General features: G+C 36.8%; 1 protein-coding gene across 17 annotated transcripts in view; it reads left to right on the top strand.

Annotated features, from left to right (window-relative positions):
* Positions 1-12,232, top strand: part of NRCAM (neuronal cell adhesion molecule) — a 151,081-nt gene that overhangs the window by 34,934 nt on the left and 103,915 nt on the right. For 16 of the 17 annotated variants that reach the window (XM_018080425.2, XM_018080430.2, XM_018080421.2 and 13 more), the window contains exon 2: positions 10,977-11,071. The exons of the other annotated variant lie outside the window; for it this stretch is intronic. The gene's annotated coding sequence lies outside the window, so the exon portion shown is untranslated. The remainder of the gene's footprint in view (positions 1-10,976; positions 11,072-12,232) is intronic. 17 annotated transcript variants of the gene reach the window in all.

Raw genomic sequence — 12,232 nt, 5'->3', positions numbered from 1 at the left:
ATAGATAGATAGATAGATATCCATAGACCATAATAGTACCACTAGAGTAATTAGGTAAGATTAAAGTTCCAAGTCTGACTTTTCCAGTAAATAGTGAAGTTAGAAAAATACTTGAAGGTTGCTGGGAAGAACTCATTGTAACTGGGGGCTTTGTTATTTTGGAGAGGTGTCCAGTACCGACAGAGAAGTAAATTGGGAGATCATATGATGAGTGAATGTTCAGGCTTCACTGGGGTATTCCCAGATCCATTCTGTGATTTTCTTTGTGTGTCAAAATAGTGACTAATACCAGTATACTGAATAAAATAGCATTAATTTTCATGTCCTTAGAAGCCCCTCAAAGGCAAACCCCCCACTTTCTAAGTTCATATTTGATTACCATATATGTTGTAAACACATCCACCTTTGAGTCTTGAGGCTGCATTTGTTAGGGACATGTGTTATCTGCACTTTCAGAGGGGAACACAGCACATTTCTGTTACATCAGTCACCTGCTGGAAATGCATTGGTTTCCTGGCTATAGCCATTTGGAAACCAGAGCTGCAACCTCTTGTAGAAGTAAAACCTGTCCTAGGGATGGAGATCTCCACTGAGTTTGTAAAACAGGTAGCTAATTTGCAATTCTGTATATGGCATGCAATTTGGTAAACAAAAAGTACTTTAAATTGCTTATATTTAAATAAAGAAATTATATGTAAATTATATTCCTCCTTCTGCAATTGGAAAGTAAAATAATTTGATACCTTTGGACTCTTGTCATACATTTCTAATGAAAGGACAAGACTGTGTTATTACCGCCTCCGGAGGTAATCCAACTGTAACTGTGTACCTGTAGGTGTCACAGTTACAGCTGTGCCATTTTTCCATCTGCTGCAGCTCTCTCTGCAGCACTTCTGGCTGATTCAAACCAGATTTGCTGTACAGAAGGCAAATAGTAAATAACTGAACTGGATGGTTGGCGACTCCAGCCTCCTAGGTGCGGAAATGATTCCAAACACCTTTCTTCTCAAGCTGCTAGGAAAAGAGAGGTGCATCTACTGCTTATCAGCCTGCTTGAAAACAGGTGTCTGCAAAGGTCAGGTTCTTGTGGAGACTTCTAGGCGCCTTTTTTTTTTTTCTTTTCCAGTAAGAAGTCATTTGACAAATGTGCAAAGTAAGGAAAAAACTATAAAGGGCATGACTGCTTTGGGGTTTTTAGTGATAAAGCCCATTTTTGTATGTGTGTGAGTGTTTAATTCCTTACTATAGAGAACACAAAATCATGCAGTGCATGCAAATCAAAAACTGTGCCTTCTGTGAATTTGGATGTGTGGGAATTTGTATATAATGAATCTGATATTAATTATGTTAGTAAAAATTCCATATTAAAGCATTTTAACAATGACTTTTTTTCTACATGAATCATACCCTCTTTGGTCTTTTTGTATATCTTAACCAAGCTACTACTTTCTTTCCCTACTGCTAGTATTTGCATATTATATTTTCTTGCTGAAACTATCTTTTGAGTATATGATTTTATTGTTCATTTGACCACTATTGCATCTATTGCCTCTGTAGTTTTACTGTCTTTAAAGGAAATACAAATAGTTCAACTTTTTGTTGTTGCAGATGTAAAGAAGTCATTATGCCTGTGTGGCTATTGCTTATTGCCCCTTCAGTGGGTATTGTAAAAATGAAATATTTATTCATGCAACACTGGCTCAGAGAAGTTAGTTGCTACACTAAATCATTTGCCAACTTACAAAGTATTAATGACATGTAGTCTTTGTGCAGATATGAGTGGCACATCTAGAGACAAGACTTTGAAATCGGCAAGTATAATTACAAAGAAAAATATGAAATGTCCTCTTTCCATAAGTAATGCCAAGTTACTCAAATGCATTTAAAATCAAATGTAGTTCAAACTGGACTGCAGGAAGGAATGGTTTCAAGCCTTTGATTTTTATTTTTTTTTTCACATCCAGGTCAACAGTTGAAATTCCTTCCAGATCAGTAGTCATCAAAATTAATTGACCTATCAGAAGATTGACAAAAATATTTTTAAAATTGAGACCTTAAAATCTTAATTGTATAGTATGAAAGGGCACAACCACAGTGGAAAACTTGCAATGTTTGAAGAACTTAAACCTAAAAACAGTTTCGTGTGTGTTAATAGCATAGATGTTCAGCCTCAGAAACAGAAGTTTTGAAATGAAAGTTTATGGAAGATAATGCCCAGAAGTGCATTTATGAACAATGTGCAACTTTTCCCTTTTGAATAGCTGAACAAGGCCCTGTTCCGTTCCAAGCAGATCCTCTCTAGGTACTGTGGCCTCAGATGGATATCAGATGTAGATGTTCAAACAACTCATGCCTTACCAAGCTGAAATGTCTCAGAGAAGATTTCTGCATCCAAAGAAGACTCAATTTTATTAATTTTTTTCCTTCCCTTGAGCATGGATTGAAAAGTGCATATGCCAGAATCTTGATTCTCTCTTCTTGGGGTTTTTTGTTTGCTTGTTTGGATGGATGGTTTTTTGGGTTTTGTGTTCCTCTTTGGTTGGTTTGGGATGTTTACAGAATCAAGATTCTAACCTCACTTTGTAGCTGTCATCTTCTTCCTTCTATCCTTTTCCCATTCTCCCTCAGGCTTGATTCTGTTCAATTTTTGTATGTGTGTGTGTAGTTGATGCAAATTCATTTAGGCTATGCACTAGATGTGTTTAGTTTCAGTAACTTCTTCCTTGGTTGCCTACAGGCACTGCAGCATCAGCAGATCTGTTTTGTTTCTGAAGGTGCAATTGGTTTTCTAGCTACTGATAAATCTCCTCATCCTGAGGGTGGGAAGTGTACATTTGTCTACATTTACACTGCATCTCTGTGACCCATGTATTTAAACTGCTTTAGGCATCCAGCAGTCAAGGACACTCATTCTGCACAGAGAGGAAGCACAAAGTATTTGTTCCTCTATGAAAAGGGATGGAGAACAGTACTAGAGAAAATCTTAGTATAATTAAAGTTAATGCTGTGAATCTTATGGAACATCCTCATCAAAAAGTAACATGAAAAGAGAAAGAAAGCCTATGTACAATACTAAGCTGTATGTGCTGGTAAAATAATAAAGTGAATGAACCTCGAGTTATGAAGAGGATGCTTCTCAGTCAGCTGTTCTGGAGTCACTTCTGGGAAACCTCACTCTCCTTGGCAACTTCTCTGTATGATTAACAGCTTATGTGCCTTATGTGTGCAAACAAAGATTCAGAGAAATGGAACCTGTATGAGTCTGCATCACCAAAGTGTTTGAGAAGTGATTTTCTGTAGATGGCAAATAGCCAACTTTGGCTGGTACAGTGAGCATCAAGAAAATGTAGAAAAGAGAGAGAGAAGCCTAAGAATGATAATCAGGATGTATATGCTACAGTCTTTTTGGAACAAAGAATAGTTATTCAAGTCTAGTTAAAAATTACTTAACCTACTTTCCCTACCATGGTCTACTGGTGACTAGTAAGGAATAACTGACTGTGTTCTGGTAAAGAGCATCCTGTATGCTTGTAGGAAAAAGAACCCACAAAAGGAATAAATTATTGAGAGAGAGCAACAGTAAGTCCATGAAATTTCGGTGGTAACATCTAAAACCAGTAGAAGTGGTTATGATGAAGCTTTAAAGTAAATAAACAAATTCTATAATCCTTAGAGGATCCTACTCTTCACAATTTTTCTTTGTAATATCACTTTGCTTATTAGATAATCTTTAAAATTCACGTCCCAACCCAAATACTTGGAGTGAGTTTTTAGGATAAGGATACACAGGTGACAGTGAATAGTCATCTTGCATATCTTGCTATGCCTATGAAGCTATCTTAAAGTCTGCACTTTAAGGTATTTTCAGACTCTGTAATTGTAAAGGCATTTTTCATAAAGAAACTGGAAACTTTTGCACACAAAATTATGATCACTGAAAACTTTACTGGTGAAGTAAAAGGAAATTGAAGCTGACAAATGAAAAAGAAAAAAAAATCAATTTGTATATGCAAAAACATGAGAAAGAGAAGATGAATTTATCAAAACATGCACAAGGAACAAAGCTAAATCACGGCTATGCATTCCCTCAGGTCCCATGTAAGAAATGGGAATGTTTTCCCTGCTGCTTTTCAAACAACGAAACAGTAGTAGTAGTAGTAGTAGTAGTGGTAGTAGTGGTAGTAGTAGTAAACCATCCGGCATGCCTAATCTCAGTCCTGGTGTGATTATCATCTTGAAATACTGTCCTAGTCAAGTGGACGTGCCAGGAGACTTAATGGTATACCTTTCAATACTTAAGTCTTTACTCTAAAAATAATATTTACATGACTTCAGTTGTAATTGTTAGGCATACAGAAGATTTTAAAACATTTAGTGACCAAAATAACAGGTGAAACAACCAGCCCATTTTATTAGAGTCCTATGACTGTAACCTTTCTGTCTTCTCCACTGCCCTACCCTAACTGCACAAGCATCTTTTGAGTCTGCCTGTGCCCCCTCCCTAGGTAATTGTGAACCCCACTGCCTTTTGAGAGTTACAGAGCCCATATGTGTTTGCCCAGTCCAACCTACCGTAGTCTGAGGCCAGCGCCTGGGGTTGAACTCCATAATGAAGTTAGCTCTTGAGCTGCTTCAAGATCTCATCTGAGTATTGCACTAGCTAAATTTTGATGGGAATATGGCTTGGCCTCAGAAAGGATAAATGATTTTTTACTTTTCCGGATCATTATCATATGTCTGGAAAGAGTTGAGCATGTTTGAAAAGGAAGGTCAAAAATGCATGAAAAAAGAGATGGATGAATAATTAGCGTCATCAGACAATTACTAGATATTTCTTGGAATCTGTTTTTCATCTTTTCTAACAAGGAGATTTCAAAGTAAGGAATTGTGTACTGTATGTACTCGTCAGTTATTTTTAGCTTAAACAGTTCAAGAGGTTAAAAAGTAGTTTTGTTAATACGTGAATTTAGCACTAAGATGTTCTTAATGTTTATATTAGTTTAAAGCTTCCTGAGGCTAAAATGGTACTAAGGTTAAATAAAAGATGCCACCGGTAATATTATTATTGCAAAACATGCTTATCTCAGTGAACCTTTATAGAGGCAGACATGATTATTTCTGTTGAACTAAAAATAGCTGCTGTGACTGAAAATCTTCTCCTAATAAAAATGTATTGGGAAGTAAGGGAACAAGTTCAAAGGCTTCTTTGTAAGTCTCCACCACAAAGGGTCTGTTTTATTACGCTAGCTGCTGTCTTTACAGTCAAGTAACAGATTTTGCTGTGAGTTTTGAGCTGTCCATTAAATATAACACCTCCATTTTTCGAATGTTTTGAGTAGCCCACTGAGTAGCTACTGGCTGAAAAGTGGGAGTCACAGTGGGAAGCTGAAGGGGAGTGGGCCTCTGGAGCATTTAGTGTTTAATCTACAGCTGTAGTGAAGCAGCGTGCAGAAATAATTCTGATTAGGCTTGGTCAATCAGATGATAAAATGAGCCCCTCCATCATTCAGCTCTAAACTTTGGAGAACATATTCTGCTTAAACCCAGTGAAAGACAAAAACTCTGGTCAATCAGTTATATTTTAGCTGATTTCCTGATATAATATGCTGTCAAAGGCAGAGGGGAGCAAATAGTTAAGCTACCGCACTAATGAAATCCTGTTTTCTTCTGGCATTTTATTTTGGAAGGAATGATTGAAACAATGAAAATAGTGGTTTTGAGAATTGAGCTTTAACAAGAATTAAATGTTACTAAATACAAATAACAGATTAATACTGTGCCCCATTTGTGGCACGGTAAGTAACTTCTTGTTTACAGTTTCATGTCAGCTGTTGTCATTTGAATATACAGCTGTAAATGTGCAGTTAAGGATCAGTAACCTTGAATGACAGAGGTTTTGCCTAATCAACACTATATTATTTGAAATATTGCTAAATTTTCACATAAAAAAATTAATTGTAACTTCTGTTTTTCTAAGATTTTTTTTGTCCTTCTCAGCTTAAGTGTTGGCAGCTCTAGAATTGCAGCATATATGTGACTTGGGAGCTCAATTAGGATACTCTGGTTCTATTTCAACAAGTTTAAGAGTTCAGGTGGATGTAGTCATTATTGAACCATGCTGGCAGTCTGCTTTGAAGTAGATTCTTAAGTACAGCTCATGCTTTTGTGAGGAAAAGCATTGTTCTAATAAGACTTGAAAACAGAGTAGGTTTCAGAGGACCAGATGAGGTTATTGTTATGAACTAATGCTGGTGCTAATGAAGTCTGACGGAATTCTTACTGTTACCTAAAAAGAGGAAAAGCCCTTAAAGGTAGAGATGTTTTAACTGGACTTGAAAATACTAGTAATTAAAAAAAAAAAAAAAGAAAAAAAAGGAAAAGAAAAATATGGACTTATGGCAGAACAGAAACAACAGTTTTTAAATAGGGTTTCTTTCTTCAGGAGTTGTGAAAAATGGCAGTGTTCTGTACTGTTTAAGGTAGTTCCTTGGAAAGCAAAGGTGGTCCAGAGGTTAACATGGTGTGTGAAATCCATGTCTATAGTACTGTAGGCAAGCACATTTGACTCTTTAAAATATTTTCTTCTGTATCTCAGTACATTTAAATTTTCTTCTTTACACTGGAATTTCACCACTGAGTACATATTGTAGTTTTTGCAGTGGTCTGCCTCTCTGACACTGTTGATGAAGATCAGAGGATTGTCCCACTGGCAAGTCATCAAGTAGAATGAATGTAAAGAAAAAATTAAACTATAGCTCTAAGTAAAGAGGCAAGTTACAGGTAGTTGCTTAGAGGGAAATTGTGGATAAGGTAAGATCTGGATACAAATCTTAATGTTGGTTTTTACCAGCTGCATACTTTATGCACTGCTTATAATGAAAAGAAACCATATATATTTTTTTGTTTTGTTAATAGAATCCCATTACTTTTAAACACAGAAACAAATGGAAAAATGCCCTACTAGCGTGTGCATCATTTTATTAAAAGGTTCATGCAGCTAAGCAGATTTAGCTCTGCTTTTATATAAATACAGGGAAATGTTTAACCCCTATTGTATGGCCACAAAGCCTGTGCTGATCACACAGAAGCTTGGGAGGGCCGAGGACAAAGCGACGGGCTGCTGGAAGCGGCTCCTTTTGTACGTGCTTCTGCACACAGGCCAGCAACAGCAGGGCTTAACAGCAGAGTTTTGTCAAGTTTGCAACATGAAGGGGACCATGGTACAAATTCTTACCTCTCACTAACAGAAAGAAAGGAAAAAGTAACCCACCAAAAAAGGAAGAGGACCAAGACAGCTGTATAGCTACATGCACAAGGTAATGGCCAAGTTCCCTTTTCTGTTCTGGTACTTCTCAATCACTTACATAGCTGAGATTTATCTATCATAGTGTTAGTTAGTTTGATTCATTTGGAATGAAGTAGCATGAGGAAATGGAGGCTATAACTCTGAACAGAATAAACCTACTCCATGTAACATACTGAAACATTTGACTTTAGTTAACAGTCCAGGGATTGAAATCAATGCAGTTATAATTTGTATACGTGAAGGGAGGGCATGACTGCAACATGTTAAAGATCAGATGAAGTCTATATTCTGTTTTGATTAGTATAATATGTGTAAAAATTTGGGCACTGTTCTTATGGATAATCTAGGCTGGAATACTTTTCCTGGGAAATGTCTTCATGAGGATGTGTGTATCAGAAATGAAAACCCAAAAAGTTGCTTTTATTGTATTTCCAGGATATTTTTTCCATTGCTACTTTGTCAGAATCATCTGGGGTTGAACACACCCAGAAATAAGAAAGATATGACAGCAAGATGGATCACTGCCCTCATCAACCAGTAGTTTCTCCTTTTCTGAGAGCTCCTCATTACTCCTTAGTTCTGAAAGAATGGACATGAGGGTGAACAATGGAGCTCTGAAGTACTGGATTGCATAAAACTGTGCTTAAAAACATTAAATGAATTTTATATGTCACAAAGCAAATATTTTGTATTAAAAAACTTTCTGCAGTATTGTAAAGTAAACAGAAACTGAATTATATTTTATGTGTATATAGATATATTATTAATTTTAGGAGAAAGCTACATATTGTCTCACTATGGCTTCTTAAGGCTACATTAAAAATATCTTGACATTTTAAGGAATATTTTTGAATACATTTTATATAAAACCATTTAGCCAATCAGATTATAAAATAAAAATGGATTTTTTACATTTGAACTTTTTACATAGTTACTTATTGCAACCTATGTATTTCTTATTCTAAATTTAACTTCCCTGAAGTCTCTCAATGCTGTTACTAGAAAAGCAACGATACTATGTAAATTGTAGTTCTTTTGCAAACTTTTAAATTAATAAATATGCAGTAACATAATGTCAAGTGCAGAAAAGTAAAAAGTATGCTTTACATTTCCACAATATGCTAGTGGCTAAGCAGATTACATGACCCCAAATATATCTAATAAATTTTAAAACATATTTCCTCTAATCTGCAGAGTTTTTAAAAAACCATTTTTTTTACCGTCCTCCTTGATTTTTCCTTTCACATTAGGTTTTTCCCCTTCTTTTAATGAGTGTTAGCATTCTGCAAAAGATTTCCTGCACTGTCAGCAGAGGTGTGGTTTTCTGCTTTATGTGAGGTCTTACACAAGTCATCCCTGGGTTTCAGATCATGCCTAACTTTTAAACAGCACCCTTGAGGCTACAGATGTTCTTTACTGGTAATAACAAGTCAGGGACAAATTCCTGTCATCAAGGTAGACTGGTTGGCAAGGGCTGGTCTGCATCTGCATTTTAATGCTTTAGAAGAAGCAGACTGGCTGTGATCTGAGTGTTGTCTGGGTGCTGTGGTGTTTCTACAGCCCTAATACGTAGCTGGTGTCCTTTAGTTCAGAGTACCTGGAATGGTGAGGTCTGTGTTGCAGCCCATCAACGTTATGATGGTGCAGCCTAATACTGTAAATCCGTGGGGTGCTGCAGGGTGTTCCATGGAGGCAGGGGCAGGCTGCAACTGAGGATGCAGTGCCTGGCATGGGAGAATTGCAGGGTTGTCTGGAGTGGAAAATCAAAACTTAAGGCAGTCTTGTCCATGCTGTTGTTTGGAAGGGTTCTTTTGGGCTGGAACGTTCTCTAAAGCATGCTCTGGTTTTGTCTTGCAGACAGTGAGTTGGTGGACTGAACCAGCCAGGAGGCAGCGTTAATGGCAGGGTAGATGCAGCTGTTACCTGGATATAGTAGGATCTGTGTGATCATTGTCAGACTGTGCCGTGGCCAATTAGGAGTTGCACACATGTAGCATTGCTGAATGCAAGTTCTGTGTTGACTTTGGCTCGTCAAGGTCTTGCTGGTTTGCAGGGAGCTGTTCCAGCTGAATGTAGAGGCCGGGGGTTGCAAGCAATTTGAGTGCCGGAATAAAGATGAAGGCAATGGAGTGAATCTCAAAAGTGAATTTCACTCTAGTGAAATAAATTATATATGCCAAAACTCCTGAGGTTACAAAGATAATGTATTATTTCCAGTACTTTATTATGTAAGAGCAACAAGTTGTTTTGAAAAGAGCATGATAAAAATCAGTTGATGAGAAGCATTGTCTGTTACTGGAAAAAAAAACTACAAGAGAGTTCTAGTTTCTAGTCAACAGTTAAGGTTTTGCCTACTGGCAGACCAAATTAACAGTAAAAGGCTTTTAAAAGTATACAGAAAGAAACTGTATGATTGAATTATCAATTTGATGGGAAATTAAACTGATCTTCCTGTATCACTGCTGTAAGCTGAGATATTGCAGTTTCTCCTGGTTTACCTTACGAAACCGTGCCAATCTGCAGTTAAAAGTAAACAAGGAACTTTAATTACTATCCTACAGGTAAAATGTATAGACTTTTATGTACAGTACACACAATAACAGGTGCTGCAGTGATGCTAATTTGTTGTTGTTGGCTTCAGTTCAGCACCAGTTCACTGAAATAAGGACTGCATATTATGGCAAGCATTGCTGAGTTTGCAGGTGAGCAAAATGTGCTGTAAAATAAAAAGACTGTGAGGGAAATCCTCAGTTAGAAAATTTTTGAAGTTCACTTGCAAAATTCCTGATCCTACTTGAACCTTGCTCACTTGAAAGTTCAACTCCACATAGGCATTACTGCCATGGAAAGATAAGCAACCTTCTTCTCAGCCAAATGTGTTTAAAATAGGTTAAAGTAACAAAAAGTAAGGGACAAGAGTAATTGGGTGCACAATTCTTGTGAATAAATGAAGGAAAGGAGCAGCTGAATTCAAAACAAACCTCTCCTGCTGTTTCCTCTTTCTTTATCTTGTGCTTTTAAATTAGGAGGTGTTTGTCAGTCCCATCCTTTCACTAGAATATAAGATATTCTCCTAGAAAGTGGGAGATCAGACAGATTACAAGTTGCCTATAAGTCACATCTCTCTCTTTCCGGACAAGTTCTGTGACCAAAGGCTTTTCCTGCAATAGAGGTTTGCTGTCAACTGCTATGACCTCTTCCAGTAGATGTCTTTAGAAGCTTTGGCATCTGTATCCCAAAGAGCACTGAAGTCTTTAGTCCTGAGGAGAAAGAGGTACCCCGTGTGCCTTAAGCTGGGTTACTGGACATTGAAAAGATGTGGTTAGGCTTCTCTATTGGCTTGCTCAAGCTTTGTGGAGCACTGACTGTTTCTCACTGGTGGTACAGTGAACCTGGATAACTGTATGGGTGCTCCGGTTTGATCTAATGGAACTGGCTATTTTGGAGACACAAATGCAGAACATGATTTTGAAACCTAGAGAGCTGCTTTTGTTTTTAATGCTTCTTATTTTTTCTTTGGCCTAACATATATATTCTACTATTCCACTCGACTTAACTGTATTTAGTATTGCGGCTTTATCAAGACATATATGAAGTATTTGTTGTAATTTAGCAGTGAACATGATTATTGGCCTCTATGAATATTTCAGGTTCTATATTATTTTTTCAGGCAAAGCAGTGACATAAAGACCTGTCATACAGGGGATAAGAAAGAAGGAAAAGAAAAAGGATAGACCATCTTGCTCAGAAGTTATTTGTACAAAGGTAAGGTAATTTTTCCCTCAAAATTTTATTTTCCCATGCTATCTGGGAAAAAAACCCTCAAACTACTGGCATTAAGTTTCTGTCTGTTACATTTCTATCTTTCAATTTAGTTTCTGTTAATTACTATCCAGGGTACTCATATAACATGTTCTGCATTTATGTGCATTTCCATGTTTGTTTGAGTTAACAGTCTGTGATTCAGATAATTTTTTTAATTTCAACTCAACTTTTAACTGAAGGGCACGTATCAAATATGTTAACTAGAAAAGCAGCTAAAAGTATTTCATAGCTTCACATAATTGAAAGTAGACTTACTCATGTCTAATGTTCCTTACTGGAGAGAACAGGTGTCAGGACAAGTCAACTAGTAAAAAAGTGAGTCTGGAAAAATGGATTTGGAAGGAATGTGAAATATTGTACAAAAAAATTGGAAGTTTTTTCTTCTAGCATAGATTACAGATTTAGTGATGGGGACATTATGAAGTCTTTGTTGTCATGGTTTAGGTCCTAAGGTTAAAATGCCCATTTTGGAAGTTCTGAAGTAAGCTTTTGTTTCCCTCCCCACCCCAATCCTCCTACAAACCCCTCCCTGATCTTGTGTTTGAATTGCATAATTCTTTCAGTTTAAGAACAGAGATAGCTTTACTCAAAGTGAGTAGTAGCTGCTGAATAGTCATCTGTATTTTAGTATCTGGTTGTTTTTTTTTTACTACAAATATGATTTGGGGGTCTTGAATACAGTATTGTGTGTAGTTTACTAGAACAGACCTTTTCTGTCTTTTGTAGCGTGTAGGCGTGGGTGGCTGCACAGTGTTTTATCCCTCATTTTTGTGGTCTAGCAGACAGAGCATCTGAAAGCATCAGTAGTATGTTTAAAACAGAGAAGGGAGGAGATGGTCACTGAAATGTTTTGACTTCTGATTTAAATGCTGGCAGTGTTACTAAAAGTAATATTTAGTGCATCCTCTCCCTGAAATGCAGATATTTTGTTTGGTTGGTTTTTATCTCTTCTGAAACGGTTCTTGTGTTAGTCACTCAAGAGTTAAATATATCTTTGAAGAAAGAGGACTGTTACTGTAAGCTTTTTAAACTAGATTGCTCTGAAAAAAAGATGACCATTGAAGACTCTGAAAGGGTTTTTGGATGGTAATCAAGTTAAGG

The sequence above is a fragment of the Manacus vitellinus genome, unplaced genomic scaffold (genome assembly GCF_001715985.3).
Source record: "Manacus vitellinus isolate BGI_N305 unplaced genomic scaffold, ASM171598v3 scaffold_5_pilon, whole genome shotgun sequence".
NCBI lineage: Eukaryota > Metazoa > Chordata > Aves > Passeriformes > Pipridae > Manacus > Manacus vitellinus.
The sequence above is the reverse complement of the archived record's forward strand: the minus strand, read 5'-3'. Positions and strand labels throughout refer to the sequence as shown.